This window comes from Bubalus kerabau, chromosome 8, assembly GCF_029407905.1.
Source record: "Bubalus kerabau isolate K-KA32 ecotype Philippines breed swamp buffalo chromosome 8, PCC_UOA_SB_1v2, whole genome shotgun sequence".
In the NCBI taxonomy this organism is placed as follows: Eukaryota; Metazoa; Chordata; class Mammalia; order Artiodactyla; family Bovidae; genus Bubalus; species Bubalus kerabau.
Genome location: NC_073631.1, coordinates 85,895,169 through 85,918,884, shown reverse-complemented (window position 1 = coordinate 85,918,884; position 23,716 = coordinate 85,895,169). Strand labels below are relative to the sequence as shown.

Genomic DNA, 23,716 nt, shown 5'->3' with positions numbered 1-23,716 from the left:
ATCTAACATGTTAATGTTAGATGTTAATGTTAGATTAACATCTAACATGTTAGATGTTAATCCAACATGTTAAATGTTTTATCCACATCTAACCTGTGTGTGAAGGAAATTAAATTAGAGATGATTCTTAGTGGTTCCATGTTTGTGTGGAACCTACTGATTCTACAGTAGAGCTACGAACAGTAGAAACTAGTTGCTGTTGAGGACTTGCATGGATCAAGCATCACTGACTCATCTATTCCACATGCCCCAGGAGACAGGCTCTGTAACTTCATTACACAGATGAGGGAATGATGGCACAAAGAGTTCAAATTGCTGCTGAGGCCACACGGATCCTAATACAGGTCCAGGGTTCACATGCAGGCCTTCAAAGGTCATAGTCTGCATGCTTTACCCTCCACCTGATGCTCTTTTGGTGATGGAGCAGTTCTCATGGGGTTAATGTGAGGATCAGGAGGCAGTGTTTGTGAGACTCCAGTACAATCTGAGCACAAACAGTGCAAAGAATGCTGGGTGTCACAGTATCACCATACAAATATCCCAAACCAATGAGTCTGGTGACTTTGAAAGAGAAGTCACCAGATGGCTACCTTCCTTTATCTGTGGCTCCTCTTGGAACCAATGCCCCAAAGAAAGACCATAATCACTCAGACATAGAAATGTGGTATTGACCATTATTACAACCATGCTGAATTTGATAGCTCAGTTGTCATGCTGTGTCTTATCTTGATTAGATTTTATGAAATTAAAATACACACAGACAAAAATGGACTTTTTATGTATTTTTATATTTTATGCCTATGATGAAAATTTAAGTTCAGAGTTCAAGCAACAAAGCTGGAGGCTCCAGGGTGTGGGGCAGAGAGGGGCAGGGTCATGGCCTGGGTGGCTGCGCTGAGGGAGGAGACGGGGAGCTGCCTGCTGTGTGTGCTCAGGAGGCCTGTGGATTCGGGGGTGGGAGGAGCTGCTGAGGTTGTGGGGACAGTGGTGGGAGGGGCTCCCCGGACCAGCCCTGGGCCCTGCCCCAAGTAATGGCAGAATTCCTTGTTACAGAGTCAAACTCTCTGTTTGCCCAGTGGCTTGAAAAATTGTTACCTAAAAACGACATAATAGATAAATACACCTATGAACTGAGACAGTCCAAACCCAGCAAGAAAGTAGAGAATTTTAGGGATAGATGATGAAGGAAAATTGACCCTTTTGTGGTCCCCTCTGTCATGAGCTCTTTCCATCACAGCAGATGCCTCTTCTAAACACACAGAGAAGGTGATGATGATGATGATGACATCATAGATGTCATCATTTTGATGATGACGAAATAGACCACACTCTTGAGGATGAGGAGGAAGTAGGTGTAATAGGCAGAGGTGTTCATGAGCTGTAGTTGCAGGGTAGCTAGGAGAAGTCATTTTGGTTAGTTTCAAGTGTTCTTTTGAGAGAATAGGATATATTAATGGAAGCAGTGGTCACAGCTATTTATTTCTAGTAACCTAGTGACACCTCTGCACCATCAAACCCCAAAGAAAACAAGTACAACCACCACGAACACTGTCACACCAGTACAACGCAGAACCCACTGGACAGTTCAAGTCAATCAACAGCCTCAGCTGAATTCACTAGATCCTCCCAAAATATTAAAAAGCAAGGTTATGTTTTTAATGAATGAGTCCAATAGAAAAAAGTATTTTTGATAAATAGCATTTAGCCTGTTTTTGCCCCTACCACATCTCTGAGTAATAATAATAGGTAATGATCATTAACCACTAATCACATGTCAAACACCTATTCTGTGAGCTTTGTATGTAAAATTCTACTCTTATATAAGTTTTAAAATAAATGATGAGATTATTAGTTTCAATCCCATCTTACCAGTAAACTGAACACAGAAATAATTTGCCCAATGCCTTATATTTAAAAAGTACCAGAAGCCACATTTCAATTGCAGCAACATGACTTTGAAGAACGCAGTCTTAGCTGCTCTGTAATCCTGCATCTCCATGTGCAATAAATACTCGAGACATCAGAGTTAAGTATAAATATGAAGTTAAACTGCTGATTTGGCATCTGAGCCATTATATACTGTGCATCAATGAGATTCCTAAGAAGAATACAAGCCATGGAAATCAGGTGGGGTTCACAGTCGTGTGGGCAGGGGCTTTTAGTAAAGAGGATACTGTAAATAATGGATCGAAGTCTTGATCCCAGGTTCCTGAAACTTCAGGAGCTCAAGCCTCACTCACCTGTTTTCCTTCGATCTCTAACATCACAGCTGTCACGTTATAGGAAAATTGCCCTTACTCTCCTCTGAAGTTTTGCAAGAAATATATGATGTCAAAAACTAACAACAATGATGATGGACCTGACTTGTCTACTCAATTAACTATAAAGCTGAGTTTCTTCCTGTGGAAATTTTCCTTTTCCACACTTTATTTCAATAGAGTCAGAACTCCAGAATCACTAGCATTTGGTATGGAAAGGATCTCAGAAGGTGACATGCTCTTAACTCACTGTCCTTGGTTAGGTCAGATGTTAGATGAATTCCGGGTCCCCTGATACTGGGAATGGAGGAGGGGTCAGCAGGACCAGAGCCAGAGCATCTAAATTCACTAAGAACCTTCATGTAGGGAGAAAGGGCCACCAACTAGTTCTGATTCTGTGCTAGCTAAATGGATTCCTTGTGGAAGACTTTCCACATATGTGATTTTATCTCTCTAATAACTGAGTTGGTGTGATTGTTCCCTATTGTTGTTCAGTCGCTAAGTCATGACCGACTCTTTGCAGCGCCATGGACTGCAGCATGCCAGGCTTCCCTGTCCCTCACTGTTTCTTGGAGTTTGCTCAAACTCATGTCATTGAGTTGGTGCTATCCAACCATCTCTTCCTCCATCACCCCCTTCTCCTCCTGCCCTCAATCTTTTCCAGCATCAGGGACTTTTCCAATGAGTTGACTATCCCAAAATGACAGAGTAGAAGGATGTACACTTTTCTCCTGAAATAACACTAAAATCACAACTAGCTGCTGAACAACCACAGACAGGAGGATGTTGGAATGCACAAAAAATATACCCCAGGTTCCAGGGACAAAGGAGACGCTGCAATGAGATGGTAGGAGGGGTGCAATCACGTTAAAATCAAATCCCATACCCCCTGGGTAGGTGACCCACAAACTGGAGAACAATACCATCAAAGAAGTTCTCACACTGTTGCGAAGGTTCTAGGCCCCACATCAGTCTTCCCAATCTGGGGATCTGACAAAGGGATTGAGAATCTCCAAGGAATCTGTTCCCTAATAGCAAAAGAGGAACATATTGCTCAGAAAACATAAGGAATTTACCCATTTTTCATATAGCTAATAAAGAAAAGAACTGGTGTTTAAATTTCAGTCTGTGATACTGAGAAGCCCATGCACTCACACCCTTCTCAGGGCCTGGGCTTTGGGATTCTTGCTCTATATCTATATCATAAAGGAGGAATAGAGAATCGAGTAAGTGTATAAACCATTTATTCATATGGCCTGGGTTGAATCCCCAGATCTAGCTGTGTGGCTTCGTTCAAGGGACTTAATTTTAATAGCTTGCTCCCTTCAATAAAGTGGGTGCAGGGGAAATATTATACCACCTCCTGGGAGTTTAATGAGGATTAAGCAGAAAATACATGCATGCAAGAGACAGCACAACACCTTGTGCATAAGAAGCTTTCAGTTAGTGTCAGATTTCATGTGTTAGCTACTAGCATTGAATACAGATGAAAAATATCTAGAAGCAAAGAGAAATCAGGTTTCCCTGGTCATTAGAAGCAAAGTCACACTCTTCTTAGATACACTCATAATTTAAAAGTAGACATTTAATTTCCAAACCCATGGGGTTTCAAAAGTATCTTGGATATTAATCTTTCATTTTGATATTAATTTCTCATTTAAATGCTTTCTTCTCTGGTGGCTCAGACGGTGAAAGTCTACCTGCAATGCAGGAGACCCGGGTTCGATCCCTGGGTCAGGAAGATCCCCTGGAGAAGGAAATGGCAACCCACTCCAGTATTCTTGCCTAGAAAATTCTATGGATGGAGGAGCTTGGTGGGCTACAGTCCATGGGGTCACAAAGAGTCGGACACGACTGAGTGACTTCACTTTATTTCTTTCTTTCAACTTTCTCTACAATCACCTTCTGTGTTTTTTCATTCTTTCAACTTTATTGAGGCTTTCGATGGCTTAATCAAAGATCTCTCTTGGTAAACATCATGTTGCCCTTGAAAATGAGGCTTCCCAAGTGGTGCTAGTGGTAAAGAATCCACCTGCCAATGCAGGAGACAAAAGAGACACGATTCAATCACTGGGTCAGGAAAATACCCTGGCAAAGGGCATGGCAACCCACTCCAGTGTTCTTGCCTGGAAAAGCCCATGGACAAAGGAAGCTGGTGAGTCCATAGGGTCACAAAGAGTTGAACACAACTTAGCTTGCACTAGAAAATATGTAGGCTGTTTTCAAATATCTTTTGATATTGATTTATAACATAATTCCACAGTGATAAGAGAACAGGCTGTATGATTTCAGTACAAAACTATGAAATTTTTGCACCTTGCTTTATGTCCCCAGACTTGTTGCAGTGTCTCCTGGTTTATAGTCTATGGGAACTTAAATAGAATTTGTATCCTGCTGCTGTTTGAAAATTATATAAATCTTAATTATGTTGAGTTGGTTCATAATGATTTTTCATATCTACTATATCGTCCTACTTTTCTATATATTCATTCTATTAATTTTTCAGAGTTTGGTATTGAAATTCCAACTAAAATCTTAATTTATCTACTTAAAAAATAACTGTAATATATAGTGGAACTATATGTAAGTTTTTTCTGTATTTTCCAAGTCTCCTGTTAATGTATTATTGTACTTTCATAATTTAAAAAATAAAAAAGAAAGAGAAAAACATTTTAAATAATTTTTAAAAAGAAACAAAGCCACACTAATGAATGAAGCCCATTGTTTAGATAATTCAGGGCCTATCACTATACCCTCTAATTTACAGTCCACTCATACCAAAACCAGCATTTACCATATTAAGATGGGTCCTAGGAAATGATTGGAGAAGGCAATGGCACCCCACTCCAATACTCTTGCCTGGAAAATCCTGTGGACGGAGGAGCCTGGTAGGCTGCAGTCCATGGGGTCGCTAAGAGTTGGACACGAATGGCAACCCATTCCAGTGTTTTTGCCTGGAGAATCCCAGGGATGGAGGAGCCTGGTCTACGGGGTCACACAGAGTCGGACACGACTGAGGTGACTTAGCAGCTGGAAATGATAGTATATTGAATTAAAATATCACCCAGTCTATTTCTGCAAATCCAGTCTGATTTTTATACCTTAAACCAAGAAAGTTCAAAACTTAAGTTTATCCTGAGGAAAAAAATGTGCTGTAGCCTGATATAAAGGCAAACATAGACAAAACGTACTGTTTTCATTGTTCAGACGTGCTTTTGTAGAGTGAACATCAGTGACTTCTGGAAGAAAGGAGACCAAGTATTAGTTTATTGTTCATACCTAGTTTTTGACACTGTGATATGAATGTATGTGTGTGTGTCTATATACACACTCATAATCTACATATTTTATCATGTATAATCTATGTATTTAAATATATATATATATATATAAAATATATACTTTGCCAATAAAGAGTCAGGAGAGACACTGATTAAAAATATCAGCCCCACAAATCCACTATAGTCTTTCCCACTATAGACCAGGGAAGTTAAAAAGATAATTTGATTAGGAGGGGGAAAAACTAGAGGATGAAACGAATGCATATATATTCAAAAATTTACCATTTTCCTGTGTTGGACAGCTTTTGTAGAATAAATATCAGTGCCTTCTAACAGAAATGAATCAAATATTATCAGTTAACCTTGCCTATTATTTTAGTCTGTCCATATGCCTGTACATACACATGTGTGTTTGTGTGCATATATCTGTACATATGTATGTATATTCTCCTGACAGAGAGACAAAAGAGGAGTCATTAAAAGTTTGATAATGATGAACCCCACAATTGCAGATAATTGGTCTTTTTTACTTTGCTCAGTTGCTCAGTCCTGTCTGACTCTTTGAGGCCCCATGGACTGTAGCCCGCCAGGCTCCTCTGTCTATGGAATTTTTCAGGCAAGAATACTGGGGTGGGTTGCCTTTTAAGCCACGAAAACTTCAAAAGGAAAAATAATCAGAAGGGAAAAATGACTGAAGCCTGACTTACAGGCAAACATATATAAAAACATATCCCTTTCATCCATCAAACCGCCATTTGGAAGTTCAGTAGTAATGACAATTGAAGTGACAACTACAAGAAATGAGAACAGTTATTAATAAACTCTTCATGCCTGTTATTTGACAGTGTGCACATGGGTTTATACATGTGTTATTGTAACACACACATATAAGTATATACTCTGCTGACAAAGAAACATTCATTAAAAATAGGAGCCCCATAATCCAAGAATAGTTGGTCTGATTCTGTGCAATTCAGTAGGTCAATTCAGCATCAAAATGAACTCATCTGATCCCAGAAACTAAAGTGGAATCTCATGTTTGAAGGGGTCTGGCTCAAGCAAATTTCCAATCCGGGAAAAATAAACAACCAGCCACACCTTTCCATATCACTCATATTCCCATTATCAGCTACTCTTGCACAAGATTCTACAGATGTGGTGTGGGTGGGAATAAAGAAAACAATATTGAGACTCTAACAGTCATTGAGTGATTATTACTGTGCCAGGCACTAATTTAAATACTTCACATGCAATATCTTGTCCCAGTGACACTGGAGTGAACTGTGTTTTGGAAGATTTCATGATATGAAACAGGAATAAGAATTAGAGGGTAACTTGCCGCGAGTCATACCAGAGATGGCAGAGCCAGAGTTCCAAGGATCACCGTGGGGCATTAAATGAGAAAAAACATATGGAAGGTACTTTGTAACAATTAGAAAGGAAATGGCAACCCACTCCAGAACTCTTGCCTGGAAAATCCCATGGATGGAGAAGCCTGTTGGCTACAGTCTATAGTAGGCTACAGTCTATAGGGCCTCAAAGAGTCAGACACGACTGAGCGACTTCACTTCACTTTGTAAAAATAATCCATAGAAATGCAAAAAATTAATCTATAGAGAGAAAACAGAATTCCACCATTGTGGACACTAAAACCATCTTCTCTTCTATATATATCAAGTATTCTTAGCAATGACAGTTTTATTACGGGGGCTTGGCATTTCAGTGGAATTTTTTAAAAGACAGAAAAACAGGTCAAATCACATTTATAATCCCCTGACTATAGAAAACCTGAGGCAAGAATTGTATTTATTTGCAATTTTTAAAAAGGCATAAATTCAGTTCAGTTCAGTTGCTCAGTCATGTCCGACTCTTTGCAACCCCATGAATTGCAGCATGCCAGGCCTCCCTGTCCATCACCAACTCCCGGAGTTCACCCAAACCCACATCCATCGAGTCAGTGATGCCATCCAGCCATCTCATCCTCTGTCATCCCTTTCTCCTCCTGACCCCAATCCCTCCCACCATCAGAGTCTTTTCCAATGAGTCAACTCTTCGCATGAGGTGGCCAAAGTACTGGAGTTTCAGCTTCAGCATCATTCCCTCCAAAGAACACCCAGGACTGATCTCCTTTAGAATGGACTGGTTGGATTTCCTTGCAGTCCATGGGACTCTCAAGAGTCTTCTCCAACACCACAGTTCAAAAGCATCAATTCTTCGGCATTCAGCTTTCTTCACAGTCCAATTCTCACATCCAAACATGACCACTAGAAAAACCATAGCCTTGACTAGACCGACCTTTGTTGGCAAAGTAATGTCTCAGCTTTTGAATATGCTATCTAGGTTGGTCATAACTTTCCTTCCAAGGAGTAGTTCAGTTCAGTTCAGTTCAGTCGTTCAGTCAAGTCCGACTCTTTGCGACCCCATGAATCACAGCACGCCAGGCCTCCCTGTCTATTACCAACTCCCGGAGTTCACTCAGACTCACGTCCATCGAGTCAGTGATGCCATCCAACCATCTCATCCTTTGTCGTCCCCTTCTCCTCCTGCCTACAATCCCTCCCAGCATTACAGTCTTTTCCAATGAGTCAACTCTTCACATGAGGTGGCCAAAGTACTGGAGTTTCAGCTTGAGCATCATTCCTTCCAAAGAAATCTCAGGGCTGATCTCCTTCAGAATGGACTGGTTGGATCTCCTTGCAGTCCAAGGGACTCTCAAGAGTCTTCTCCAACACCACTGTTCAAAAGCATCAATTCTTCGGCGCTCAGCTTTCTTCACAGTCCAACTCTCACATCCATACATGACCACTGGAAAAACCATAGCCTTGACTAGATGGACCTTTGTTGGCAAAGTAATGTCTCTGCTTTTGAATATGCTATCTAGGTTAGTCATAACTTTCCTTCCAAGGAGTAAGCGTCTTTTAATTTCATGGCTGCAGTCACCATCTGCAGTGATTTTTGTTTCCACTGTTTCCCCATCTATTTCCCGTGAAGTGATCAGACCAGATGCCATGATCTTTGTTTTCTGAACGTTGAGCTTTAAGCCCACTTTTTCACTCTCCACTTTCACTTTCATCAAGAGGCTTTTGAGTTCCTCTTCACTTTCTGCCTTAAGGGTGGTGTCCAAGGAGTAAGCATCTTTTAATTTCATGGCTGCAATCACCATCTGCAGTGATTTTAAAGGCATACATATGAGTAAAACATGTCTTGTATAGATAATGATTTGTTGGATAGAGGAAAGCAGAGTCACAGTAGTCAACTGGGTTCCTCCTTAGAAATTTGCTGCAGAATGAAGTTGACAGAAATACCCTTATTAACTTTGATGCCATGAGTAGCCTGTGGGAAATGTTTGTCTGGTCAATTAAGTGCTAAGTGTAACACATTATAACCCAAACCTTCTCTCCTTTATGATAACATCACCATGAAAGTTACTTGAATTCTTATTTTTTTCTGATCACTAGAAAACTTAGAATCTAAGGACAATTAAGTCCGTAGTTATATTAAACCCGCACTTTGTCTGTTTGCTTCCTCTTTATTTCTTAGCCACGGAAATAAAGATTCAGGGCTATTTTGTAATCTTAAAGAGTCTTATAAAAGGTACAAAAAAAACCACAATGAATATATGAATAAATACACCTGTGTTGTTTTTGAAAGCAAGCATTTCCACTGTCATTACTTCACTTACTCTTCATTGCAGTCCCAGAACAAAATGTTCAAAGCAAGTGGTTCAACCTAATTTGATCACTGGACAAACTAAAGATCAGAGAAACTTACTTCAAAAATATGGATGGCTCAGTGCAAAAGTCTCTGTACATTTTATTATATTTTGGGCATGCTTCCCACTGCTTAAAAAGGGTTTTTAACCAAAGAGAAAAAAGTTCAAACTGACCTTTGGGCAGTTGTGTTCATACTCAGGACTTTAACTGATTCAGAACTTTTGAGTGAGTACAGAAAAGCCATATACTCATTACTGTAGGGCATCCTCCTAGAAGAGTAATTCACCCCAGTGTGTTCATCCAGAAATCCCTCCAGGCCCAGCATGTGCTAGGGCTACACTGAGAGTTGTGGGAGGAATTTTCCATTAGCAAGAAATACATTCATTATATAGAATGTAAGTCTCTACACTTTAGCCTCACCCTAATTTTGTCTACAAAATTTTACCTTATGGTGGTATATAAAACACAAATCTTGAAAACATAAGACCATGGACCATGACAAAAGTACAGTAGTTGAGTTATTCCACTTTCTATTGAGCTGCAATCTGACTCTCTCATACAAACACCATTTTGTCAATAATACGCATTTATGGATCTTAGTTTGAGTAAGCAAGATTGAAATGAGATGACTTTGCTTGATAAGCAGAATATTCATAAAAGACACAATTATTCTTCCTTCCTGATCATGTAAGATCAACAACAGTGGCATTTGTCTTTGTGTGCTCATGCTGGCATGCTGCAGTCCATGGGGTCGCAAAGAGTCAGACACGACTGAGAGACTGAACAAGTAAGTATGCTATGAACTCTATAGGTGCTTCCTATATTGTAAAACAATATACATTGTTTTCTTTAAGCCATATAACAATCCTAAAAGGCATCATTATAAACTTAATGTTTTTGCTGATGAAATCAAGATGGGTAATATTTAAGCACATTTATCTCTTTCTTTATTGGTGAGTTGGTGATGGACAGGGAGGCCTGGCGTGCTGCAATTCATGGGGTAGCAAAGGGTCGGACACGACTGAGCGACTGAACTGAACTGATCTCTTTCTTAAGCTTCAAACCCTACACTTTTTCCATTCTGTAAGGAAATAGCTCAACATTTAAAAAAAGATTTATATTTGTTTGTCATTAATGCTTTACAGAAAATATGGGGTTTTACCTTTGAAAAAAATGTTCTGGAAGGCTGCCTTGGGTATATACACATACCTTCATTAACTGAAGGAAAAAAGATCTCCTGATATTTTCATCTTTTATTTTTCTCGTGTTTGATGATACATATGTGTTTCTTCTCCATGGATTTTTCAGTCAGGGTCAACCAGCTGAACTTCAGGTATGTGTCAGTGGTCTTCGTGGTGTTTCCCTGTTGGGATAGCAGAGCTCTGTTGCCATTTTTTTCTCTCCAATAAACTTTAATAACATGAGGGAAAAATTCTCCAGAAGACAAAGGTATGTTCCAGCACTATTGTGGTTGATTTCAGTAATTGAAGGAAGAAACATAGTGGGCTTGGGGGACATGTCTACATCAAGGTCTCTATCTGTAGGGGAAAATAAAGTAGTCATTAAAAAGAGTTGCTAGATAAATACAAACGTGGTGTGGATTGAAACAATCCAGCAAGAGGTAAAAGGAAGAAAAGTTGCCATTGAATTACAGGCTGGCTGTTCATCTGCAGTAGATGGTTAGTGGTCACTGCTGCTCTTATTTTCAATGGGAAGAGAAATTCAAGCCATCATGTAACTTGAAAAAAGTCCCAGCTATTAAGTAACAGAGGATAGATTACACGTTGGCCTTCATTCTTTCTCCACATGTTAAAGTGAGGTGTGACTTTTAAGTGCCCCATATCAAGGCTTCCAACATTCATGAACACATTTTTAAACAATCTCTTTTATTAGGAGAATCGGCATATATACACTACCAAGTGTAATATAGATAACTCGTGAGAAGCTGCTATTTGACACAGCGAGTCCAGTTTGGCGCTCTATGATTACCTAGAAGGGGGGTGAGGAGAGGGGAGGGAGGCTCAAGAGGGAGGTGATATGTGTATAATTATGGCAGAAACCAACATAACATTGTAAAGAAATTTTCCACCAATTATAAAATAAATTTTAAAAACTAGAAAAAAATATATTTAAAAAATCTCTTTTGGTCTATCATCGGGGAGCCTATTTCAGGGAGGATAGGTGGTATGGTCCTGGAGAAGAAAATGGCAACCTACTCCAGTATTCTTGCCGGGAAAATTCCATGGACAAAGGAGCCTCATAGGCTGCAGTCCATGGGGTCGCAGTCGGACACAATTGAGCAACTTCACTTTCACTTTCACTTTCAGGTGGTATGGTGGGAATGAGTATACAAAAGGAGACCAGGTACCTATGATGATCTCTCTACAGGACATACAAAAACATACATTTAAATCTCATTTTTCTCACCAAATGGGATAAAGCATGCTAAAGAGAGACAAGTAACTCAAATTCAATTTTTTGTGGGTGAGTGGACAGTCATGTCTCATCACCAATACCTTACCTGCCTGACCCTCTCTGCAGGGTCACCAAATGAATGACAGTAAATTTTATGATGCTTGTACTATTGATGCACCAAAGGCATGAACTGGCTTTATTTCAAGACTATTTCTTCCATTTTATAGAATAGATGTTGAAGTCAATGATCCCCTTTTTCTTCATTTTCCTTCCAAAGACTTAGCATCGAGGTCCTTTCTAATTTTATGGTAGGAAAAACATAGCTTACTGTAAAATTTGGTGTGTTCCCTTATCACACGAAAGTTAATTATAACTGTTATTCCACTACATTTTTCATCTTTTAAATTTTTTGCTTACTTTTTTTTAATAGAGATAGAGGAGATTGAAATCTTATCCTGTGCTTCCTGCTAGGTCATCACAGGCCTCTTTCCTTCTACTTCCCTGAGTGACTCTGATCTTCTAGTCTTATTTTTTGCCATGGTCTGTACCTATGTATTTTATCTTATGTCTTCTCAAATAGATTTTGGAAACTAGCATTTTAAATTTTAAACTAGCATTTAAACTAGCATTTTAAATAATAGTCTGTGCATTATAGCTTGTTTCCTTTTCTGCCCTGGGGGTTGATAATTTAGTAAGTTCTAACTCCAATATGGCAGGAGGAATCAGATAATACATTTGCAAATCTTAATTCTTTGATAAAGATACAAAATATACAGAATTTTTAAAAATTGTGCCTGTTTTAAAATCGTGTCCATATCGTTTCAATACTTACAGAAATGTAGAGAGAAATTGGCCGGGCTACCATGACACAGAGGTGACTCCCAGCAAATAACATACAGTATGAATGTGTCAGGAACTGAAGAACCGTCCCTTCTCTGCCTGGGCTGCTTAGCTTACGTCTGTTTCCGTCTTACATCAATTGGGAGTAGGGTTTCACCTTTTCTCACCATTTTGCCTGAATGTTTTAAATCTCCTTTCAAAAACTTTCATGTATAAAGTCAATTCTTTGACGAGAGTGTGATGCAGAGTTAATATGTCTCTACTTATCAATGAGGAATATTTATAGGAATAATATACTTGAGCATTTAATAAATGTATGTTCAATATGTTTTACAGGTATTTTTGTGATTTGTATGTGTTGAGGTGTAAGTATATAAAATGATTCTAAAGAAGCTTCATTCCAGAATCGATCCTCATTTAGGAGACCACATGAGTTGTTATGGACATTTTTTGCAGTATAATTATTTTACAACATTGTGTTAGTTTTTGCTGTGCAACACAGTAGCTGTGTGCCTGCTTGCTAAGTTGCTTCAGTCATGTCGGACTCTTTGCGACCCTATGGACAGTAGCCTGCCAGGCTCCTCTATTCATGGGTTTCTCCAGGCAAGAATACTGGAGAGGGTTGCCATGCCCTCCTCCCGGGGATCTTCCCAACCCAGGAATCAAAACCACCTTCCTACATTGGCAGGCAGGTTCTTTACACGAGGACCACCTGGGAAGCCCCATGTATAAATTTATCCTCTTCTTGAACCTCCCTCCCATCCCTCCATCCCACACACCTGTGTCATCACAAAGCTCCAGGCTGAGCAACCTGTGTTATACAGCAGCTTTCCGCTAGCCATCTATTAATGGCACCCCACTCCAGTACTCTTGCCTGGAAAATCCCATGGACAGAGGAGCCTGGTGGGCTGTAGTCCATGGGGTCGCGAAGAGTCAGACACGACTGAGCGACTTCACTTTCACTTTTCACTTTCCTGCATTGGAGAAGGAAATGGCAACCCACTCCAGTACTCTTGCCTGGAGAATCCCAGGGACGGCGGAGCCTGGTGGGGTCGCACAGAGTCAGACACGACTGAAGCGACTTAGCAGCAGCAGCAGCAGTGAATATACGTCCATAGTACTCTTTCAATCCCCATGGGTAGTGGATATATGTCCAACCCTCCCCATCCCCATGGGTCCACAAGTTGGTCCTCTACATCTGTGTCTCTATTCACACCCTACAAATAGGTTCATCTGTACCACTTTTCTGGATTTCATATATATGCATTAATATACAATACTTGTTTTTCTCTTTTTGACGTATTTCACAGACTATAGGTAACAGACTTTGAATTCTGAATGATGAGCTTGTAAGCTATTCATTGCTGAAAGACTGCTCCTTTTGACTTGAAAATTGACTGATATTTTCTAGGGCATTAAATGAATATCATATTGTGCTCAAAAGAGGTTTTTATTGGGTTTGGTATTTTCTGCAGTATTTGGCTGGGTATTTTCTACCTCCATCATGATTGGAAGCAGCCATGGGATATGAAATTAAGTACAATGAACTTTAGTACAAATGCTCCATTTCTTTTAAAGCTTCAATATTTCTGACAAATATGATGCAAAACAGAAAGAAAATTCAATGCAATGGTGTCATTCTGTTGAGATACACTAAGAATCCTATTTTGAATATTTAATAAGTCTATATTCAATATGACTTCTATAAACTTTTTAAGGGGAAGAGAAGTCATTTTAGTGCCATGATTAGAAGCAGAAGCATTGTTTTCACACATGAGTAGTAAAACAACTTATGAGCTAATTGAAAAACAGTGGTTCCTACTGTTAGGAACAGTTAATACTCAGAACATAAAAATATGACTTAAATATTTCTCATATGACTTAATTGTTCAGACCATGCACTTTAGAATAGACAAGTCTCTATTGGATCCTAAACTTTGTAATGTAACCTGTCATATAATTTTAAGCAAGTACCAGAACTTCTCTAAATCTATTTCCTTACCAACAAAGTGGGAATAAGAAGATTACTGTTGAAGAAAGAGATAAGGCACTGAAACCCCCTATCATGGTGTCTGGCCCTCAGAAAATAGTAGCTAATATTAAAATATTCAACAGGATGGTTTAGGAAGATTTCATCAAATGCTTTCATTAAACATAATAACTATTACACCAATTAGGAAGAGAAATAAGCTCGTCAATTCAAGAACTCCTGCCTCTGAGCTACACACCATAGAACATGGGTCCCAACCAAGCCAGAATCTAGAATGCTTTCCTAGAGTAGAAGCTGTTTGAGCATTAGGACTTGTTCTATCTGTGTCTTGTTTACCCTTTTATCTCAGCATCCAGCACAGAAAATGTCCTCAATAAGTATTTGCTGAGACAATAAGTAAATGAGGATGCACAACCATGCAGACCCTTTTCATGGACTTCGGAGCTGAGATGGCTCATTGAGCTCACAAATTCCATGAAACTGGTCCATATCCAGGCAATGTAGCCAGATACGTGACTGCAGGAATTTCAACTGATCTCAGGCTCTCTCCAAGAAGTTAAGTGGAGTTTATCAATATCTATAGTCCCTGGAGAATCCCAGGGACAGGGGAGCCTGGTGGGCTGCCGTCTCAGGGGTCGCACAGAGTCGGACACGACTGAAGTGACTTAACAGCAGCAGCATAGTCATTTACTATATGAATTTTTATGCACAGACTTTAAGGATGAGATGAAAACCAATAATATAAAGATTAAAGATTATTGTGAGATAGGAGCACTGTGCTTTATTTCAAACTCTAGAGGACAAATAATTAAGAAAAGTGTTTCTCACTTAATATACTGTCTATAAGAAAAGGAATTGAACCAATAACTTTTACCAACATAATGATATAGTATATTAAAGGTGTAAGAATATTGAAACATAAATGAAACAATAAAGCATACATGGTCCTCAAAATGTTTTACTATCTAATTTTAGTCTATTGTGTGTGTGTGTGTGTGTGTGTGTTTTAAAAGGAGAATTTTAGTCTACATCCAAGCAGAGAATATATTAGTTGCAAAGTAATTTAGTTTCCCTACACAATGTCCAGTAGCTGCAGAATTGCTATTCTTATGTTGAGGCCAAGAATGTGACAGTCAGATAAAAGGAATATTAATTTTTAAAAATCTGCCAGTCTTTTATAACCAAGGTAAAAGTAGAAAAAAAGTTACTGACAAGGGGGAGCTACTATGAGCTCAATCACTTTTCCAAATATTTTCTTCATTCCTGGACTGTCACACTGATTAAAGCTCCTACAAAAATCTTAGCCTTCTCCTAAGCTTCAGGCCGTGACAGCAGTTTGTCCTGGCAATTTGATCTCGTGGATTGTTTTGGAAGTCCTTGAACATAGGTTAGGGTTAGGGTTACAGCATTTGATGTTTTACAAGTTTTCCTCACCTAAATGGACACAAATGTTTGTTTTCCTTGGAGGAGAAATCATTGAAAATACTGATAATAGATGAAGGAATTAAAAAGAGAAAAAGAAGAGTTTGGCACCAACTGGTTAGCCACCTACTTTTCTACATTTCCAGGAAAAAGATTCAAAGAATTAAAACTTTTTTTTTTAAATTTCCAGATGTTCAACTCTGTTGAAACTGCTCAGAAAATGCATCAGATAAAGTCTCTTCTGTTCTCACAATGACCAGGGCCAGTCTGTTAGCAATTTGGGAATGTATTTCTGAAAGGAGGAATCTCTTCAGTAACTGAAAATGCAAATATACCATCACAAGTGTATTTGTGAAACGTGAGCAAAGTTCTCCATTAATCGGGCAACAAGATTCTTTATCATGCCAACACAAGGTGAGAAAACAAGTCCTGGGATAACTTATTTTTCCTAGGATAAAGAAAGAAATTTGCAGAATTCTTTCTCCTTTGAAATAATAAATTCTTTATTTAAACTAAAACTTGAAAGTAATATCCATTTCTCTGATATGTTGAAGGTAGTCTCTTGGAGCCTGTAGTGTAATCTTAAACCATTCATCCTCAATCATGGGAAAAAGAAGTTGCCAGAAGCAGCTGAGTGCTCCATTGAGCACAGATGAGCTGACCCTCTGCCAGGCCCCAGAGAGGACAGGCCCTGACTATTCCCATAGAATCCCATAGGTGGATCTCGCTAGATCCACCTGCTCCCATCTTTAGTCCAGGAGGCAGTCATTGCTTCTGCCCTGAGGATGAAAGTAAGATGAGGACACGGTGGGCAACTGCTCATTCACAGCAGCCCACATCGCTCAACATCATAGAAGAGGAAGAGAGACCTGAGTGGATATTTTGTTGAAAACATTTTTTTGGTAATTAAAAATTATTAGTGCTTTCAGTTGTCAAATACTCTTTGCACCTATGTAGATTTTTTTTTAATTTAAATTTGTTTATTTTAATTGGAGGCTAATTACTTTACAATATTGTATTGGTTTTGCCATACATCAGCATGAATCCTCCACGGGTGTACACGTGTTCCCCATCCTGAACCCCGCTCCCATCTAGATTTGAATGATACCTAGTTGGTACCTCTCTGATACCTTGTGATCTGTTTTTTCTTATTCTAACACCATGAATTGAATTGTCAGGAGCTTTAGGAGTTGTATACATTTCAAAATTTACAAAAGTTTTGAATAATAAAATGCAAAATATAAGTATGGAGTTATAAAATCATTTATTTAATCATTTATTAACTTTTAAGGAAATACAAGAACTATAAGAAGAAGAGTATTAGATTTTAGTAAAGGGCATTAAAATTAAACCTGAATAAATGAAGACATATCATAGTTGTAAAAGAAAAACTGAAAATCATAAAGATGCTAATCTTTCTAAATTCATGTATATGCTTATAATTCCAATCAGAATTAAGAAAATATTTTGTTTTTGTTCTATGTTACAAGCATTGGGGAGTAAGCTATTTAAGTTATATAAATATGAAATAATTAAAAAATTATTTTTTAAGAATAATAATGAATAGATATTTGGCATAGCAGAACTCATCTGCTATTGCAAATAATATGATAATGGTATAGGAATATTGAGACATAAATGAAACAGAAATCTTCTAGCCAATACTCCAAGTATATACTGAAATAAAACTACTATAAAAGCATGTTTAAATGTTGGAGAAATGATAGATTATTTTAAAACTAGATTTGAACCGTTGGTTATTTGTTGCAAAAACAAAAATAGCTTTCTATCAAACACCATAAGTTAGATTTATATTTTAAAGCATCTAGAGGTGTGAGCTAGAAAGAACAAGTGGAAACTAATTGGGTCCTTGGGCAGAGAAACTTGGAACAGAAAGATGAAAAGAGAACAGGAGACGTACTTAATTTTTAAGAAAGAAGAATGTAGACAATCTTTCCTTTCCACAGCATTTCCAAATCGGTATTTTTTTTTTTTAAAGAATTCATTACGAGAAGATACTGAAGATTGTAGAGAGGAGAGTGACATGATCAGCTCTGAGCTTTACGAAGATAAAGTGCAGGATGGTGAGTTGGTCAAGGGCGCAATCCCAGGGAAGCAGACATGTTTCAGAGATGGTCGTCATAAGCCACTGAGGGGTGTCTGAGGACCCAGGTTACTGCAGTGACAGTGAGGTTGGTACAATAAATATTAACATGTTTGTCAGAATTTCTAAGGTATTCACATGGGGAAATTCAAATTATTAACAATGCTGAAAGTAAAAAGATGTTTTAATATCCCAATACACACTCTGTGTGGTGGAGCTTCATGGTCAAGGTTGTAGGGAGCCATCTTATCCAAGTCCTTCAGGAAGATTTCAATCACTTCACAGCAAACCAGGGTAAAGAGGGAGCTGGGTGCAAATATTCTATTTTTTTCTGTGCCAAGGAGATACAGGAAGTTTGAAACGTTGAGATGTTCTTCTCCAAAGACCTATTCTTTCAGTATAGAAAACGATTCCAGAAGCTGTTATACTGATCCCTCTTACTGGTTCAACCATGCCAAGTGTGACAAAAGTAGACCCTCTCATTTTCTTATTTAGTGAAGTGAAAGTTGCTTAGTTGTATCCGACTTTTTGTGACCCCCATGGACTGCAGTCCATGGGATTCTCCAGGCCAGCCTTTCCCTTTCTTTCCCTTCTTTGGGGGATCTTCCCAACCCAGGGATTTAACCCAAGTCTCCCACATTGCAGGCAGATTCTTTACCAGCTGATCCACCAGGGAAGCCCTTTCTTATTCAGCTACATATTAATTTAAATCTTCTAGCTCCACTAAGACTTCTGACACCTCCTTGGTGCTCAGCCCTTGCCGAATACTTTTGGCAGCAGAGAGGAAGCAAAGAGTAATGGGCCTATCTCAGCCAAGGCTGTGGTTTTGTCTTTCAACCATCTGGACTCCAAGTGGCTCCTGGGAGGAAAGCTCATTGTGGAGGACTCTTGTCTGTCTCACTAATACTCTCTTTACTCAGGCCTGAGGCCACAGATAACATTGACAAGCACTAATGGTTATTAGTGTGTGACAGGCACAGGTCTAAGTTCTCTATATGTATTGACCCAATTATTCTTCCAGCAATCCTACAACGTGGGAACATTCATTACATCCTTTCAATTAATGAAGAGACTGAAGTTGAGAACATTGAACAAGGTTGCTATATGTCTTGTGTGGGTACCTACATATATTAGAAAAAAAGGGTGTCATAGGTGGAAAGGGACATGCTCCAACACAGTTTTTGAACTGAGCACAGTAAGTCAATTAACACTCTGTACAGCTGCTTCCGAAAATCCCTGATTCACTTTTGAATTTTTTCAATGTGGTGGCCACCTCCTCCATGAACTTGTCCTCTCCCAGCTCAGGCACAATGACCTCTTAGTCACACCATACACCCTAATGCTCAGGTTCTTATCACATTTCTAAGCAGCTCTCAGGCTGTTACCAGTGAGGTCAGGAGTGTGTCCAAAAGAATTTCAGTGAAGAATTCCAGAAAAGAAAGTGATCAAACCAACCTATCAATTCAGTGCCCATGACTGAGCTGGAAGTCCTCTGCTCTCTTTTCCTGCCACCTATGGAGAATATTTCTGTACTTCCCAGCAGGGTGAAATGGAGCAGTGCAGCACCAAACATGATCATCAAGAGGCATGTCTTTGTGTTCCATCCTGATACTTTTCTTTGGCTCGATAGAGTTGTTATGCCTATTTTTTCTCATAAAAAATTCTTAGAACTCAGATGTCAGGAAAAATTTGTTGTATAAAATATTCTCTGCGGAGAGTTCTCTACATTACCCCCATACCCAAAATTTGAATTCAAAGCAGATCAAAAAAATAAATGTGCAGAACAGAACCTAAACAACATTGGAAAAATATAAATGACAGTAAGTTTATGCTTCAGGCTTTCTGAAGTTGCAAAATAGTTAAAATACATGGTCCCTGGCCCAGAGAAGCAAGTTCAAATTGGTTCCTTTACTATCCAATCCCTTCTTCTTTGCAGTCACAGAAGTGAGAAGGGCCTGAAACCTTGACTGGTGGTTGTGGGATTCTCATGGAGAAGTGTGGTGACCAGGGAGAGCAGCAGCATCCAGGGTGCAACAGAACAGGAGGGATTTGGGGTTGGGGATAAGCCCATAAGCAATATTCTAGAATGCTTTCCTGTGTCAGGCTGGGAATCAGCCCATTTCAGAGGGAGACATGCCACTTTATCTGTTACTGCTAGCACAGCAGTTCTTATAAATCAACTTGAATAAGAATCAGCTATGGAGCTTAAGAATCCTCCTGCAATGCGGGAGACTGGGTTGGATCCCTGGGTTGAGAAGATCCCCTGGAGAAGGGAAAGGCTACCCACTCCAGTATTCTGACCTGGAGCATTCCATGGACTGTATAGTCCATGGGGTCGCAAAGAGTCAGACATGACTGAGCACTTTACTTTCACGTGGAGCTTATTGAAGCTTCATTTCCAGCTGTCAGTCAAGGATTTGTGTTCATGGTGTTGAATTCCACCCAGAACGTGCACTTTTACTCAAATCCAGATATTTCTGATGCAGGTGGTCCACGGACCACAGTTTAAGAAACACTGTCCTGATAGAAATTTGAAGGATCCAGTATAAAAGAGACATATACATATGAATCTGGCATTTCTGTACTTCAGTATTAATTTATGTTCTTAAACCTAACCCAATAAGAAAGCCTCACCCTTTTCTTAATTGAACTTTCAGTTGAAATAGATACCACTCATTGTCTGGTTGTTGACCCAAATTGTTTTTTCAAATGAATTATTAAGAAAAATATAATCTGATAAGTCTCATTCCAGTTTAGAATTTGGTCATATCAAAGTTGGAGACTGGGTGGAAAGACTCTCTGGCTTTGCTTGTTTAAAACAGAACAGTTCTGGCTGTGGGTTGAACAGAAGCTGTAAGTAGAATACAACGGTTAGCCCAACTACGGCAATCACTTTTTGCCTACACTTTCCCTGTGTCGGCCATGCCCTGGTTGGTGATGTAAGGAAAATATCAGTTTGTTCAAAATATAAGTCAGATACTAGCTTGAGGTTCAGAAAGTCCAAGTTTTCATTTATCTTTTCTCATTCTTCATAATCCTGAATAATGAAAGTGCTTCATTCCCTGTCATCTGCTTTGGATAATGATTAGATAAATGATTCAGTATAGCTAATCATTTCATTCTATTCTCCTAAATATCTCCAGGAACAGATCAATCCTAGGTGCCCTGTCTGTCCTAAAGAGAAGGTGAAATAGACTCCACTAGCTCCTGTTACTGCTGCTGCTGCTGCTAAGTCGCTTCAGTCGTGTCCGACTCTTAGCGACCCCATAGATGGCAGCCCACCGGGCTCCTCCGACCATGGATTTTCCAGGCAAGAGTACTGGAGTGTGGTGCCATTGCCTTCTCCGCCACTAGCTCCTAGGGGAGCTAAAAGAATATGTTGCCTGGCAGCTGCTTGCCTGAGGCCTAAAGGTGGGGATCTAGTTTTAGAAAAAATGTGGCTTCTGAGAGGAGGGGTGAGTAGTAATTGAATATAAATGTTGGGGAATGGGCATTGAACTCAGGATTTCTCTTCCTTCAGAGTAAAGAGAATTGGGGGCAGTAAGTGAGGCAAGGGTTGGTCTATACTGTATACCACGGCTGTGCTTGGCCATGACAAGCAAAATTTCCAGTGCAGTGTAAAGGAAGTCTAAACCAACGTGCTTCTCCCAGGCAGCACAGTAGTACATTCCAGAATCACTTTCTTGCAGGTTTAAGATTGCAAAAGTATAGCTCTTCTCTTTATAAACTTTGTACTTCCCTTCACTGACTCCTGATTCCAACACAACCTTTGAGTAGGAGATGTCGTAGTAAAGAAGGCGTCGGGGAGCTGTGCCCTCCTGGTACTTGTACCAGTGGATATATTTGAGGGTTTGGGTAATAAGATCACAAATGATTTCAACAGACGACCCAGACCCAGTTGCCTTAGTGATTGACATCTTCTCCCCTTCCGTGTTGGAAGACACCTGCGTGACTGAAATTGGAAAAGCAACAAAAAATAATGAGGAAGAGGAAACATCATTTCTTAGTATGACCACCCTGCCCCGCAACACACATACACCATTGCCACAAAGCACAGAACAATCCCCCCAACATCCAGGCAACACACTTACCAGGAGCCAGGAAAACCAGAAGCAGCGCTGGGACCCGCATCATGCCTGGGACAGTGAGCTAGACTAGATTCCCAGTATAAGTGACAGGCAGGTCAGTCAGCGAATATCTCTCTTAAAGACCACCAGGCCGAGCCCAGAGTAGGTGGGGGCTGGTTGAGACCCGGGGAGGAGCCCCACCTCTCTGTACCAACGCCTTTCTGGAGGGCCCCCCTGTGGCAAGCTGAGAGCAGCCACCTCCCCCACAGGAGAAGAGAAGCCTGAGTACTGAGAGCTCAGAACTGCAAGCAGAGGGATCAGATGGAGGGGCAGGCAGAGAAATGTGGACAAGTTTGCCTGTGGCCTAGTGGAGTGAGCAGAGCTGAACTGGGCTAAGTTCCCATCAGTTCAGTGTTTCAGTGTTAGTATTGATGCCATGGTCTTGTCCGGTGATTAAACGAATTTATATTCTTTCCCTGAACTATCATTCTTTTTACACCTGTAAGCAAACTCTGAGGCAACAACTCGCAAGCCTAATAAGAATTGAATCTGCCTTATTATAAAAATTAAGATCAGTTACGTTGGTCTACATTTGACTCTCCTTAAAAGTAAATGGATGGGTGTTTGTGTGCATGTCTTATAAATCAATTTGATGGAGGATTTATGTTCATTCTCAAGTAAAAGGCTGCCTCATATAGAGTTTCCAGATTTCATTTTAAAAAAAGGAGCTTTGCAGTATTTTGAACAAACTGAAACTAAAAAAAAAAAACAGTTTTCATTTATTTGAAATTCAGGGAAATTAAAGCATCAATGAGGTATCACCTCATCCCTGTCAGAATGGCTATTATAAGCAAGGCTGGAAATAACAAGTGTTGAAGATGCGGAGAAAGAGAACCCTTGTGCACTGTTGGTGGGAATGTAAACTGGTGTAGTGCTATGGAAAACAGCATGGAGCTTCCTCCGTAAGTTAGAAGTGGAAGTACCACCTGATCCAGCAATTCCACTTCTGAGTGTTTATCCGTGGAAAACAAGAACACTAAAATATATCTAAATGCCTATGTTCATTGTTTATAACAGCCAAGACTTAGAAACAAGTTGAGTACCCATAGATGGATGAATAAAGTTGCTGTGGTGTATATATATATAATTACCAATATGTGGCCCCTTATTTCCTGACTGCTTTACAGCTCTATCTCTTGACTTGCTCTTTTTCTCTCTCTACTGTTGTGTTTCTCTTCTCCCCCACTGTACTGCTCTTCATATCCCTCTGTCCACATCTTTGTCCACAGATCTTTCCCTTTCTTATTGCAACCCCACCATGGCTCCTTCTCTGTCTTTTTGGTTTTTTCCAGATCTGACTTCTTTGCTTTCCCTCTTTCTTTTTATCTCTCCTCTGTTTTACAATTTCCTTCCTCATGTCTATTTCTGTCACTTTCTCTCCCTCTACTTGTCTGTCTCTAACACCTATCTTTCCTTTTCTATCTCTCCATTTATGATTCTTAGGGATTTTACTTCTCTGTCTCTGCCTCTGTTTTCCATTTCCTCCCATGGTCACCGTAACAATTTTAATTTCTCTGTTGATCCAACATCTGCAATATCCCAGGATTGACATCTGTTAATTTACCT

General features: G+C 39.6%; 1 pseudogene; it reads right to left on the bottom strand.

Moving 5' to 3' along the window:
- Window positions 1-1,249: 1,249 nt before the first annotated feature.
- On the bottom strand, window positions 1,250-22,157 carry LOC129658352 (T cell receptor gamma constant 2-like; annotated as a pseudogene).
- Between the last annotated feature and the right edge of the window lie 1,559 nt (window positions 22,158-23,716).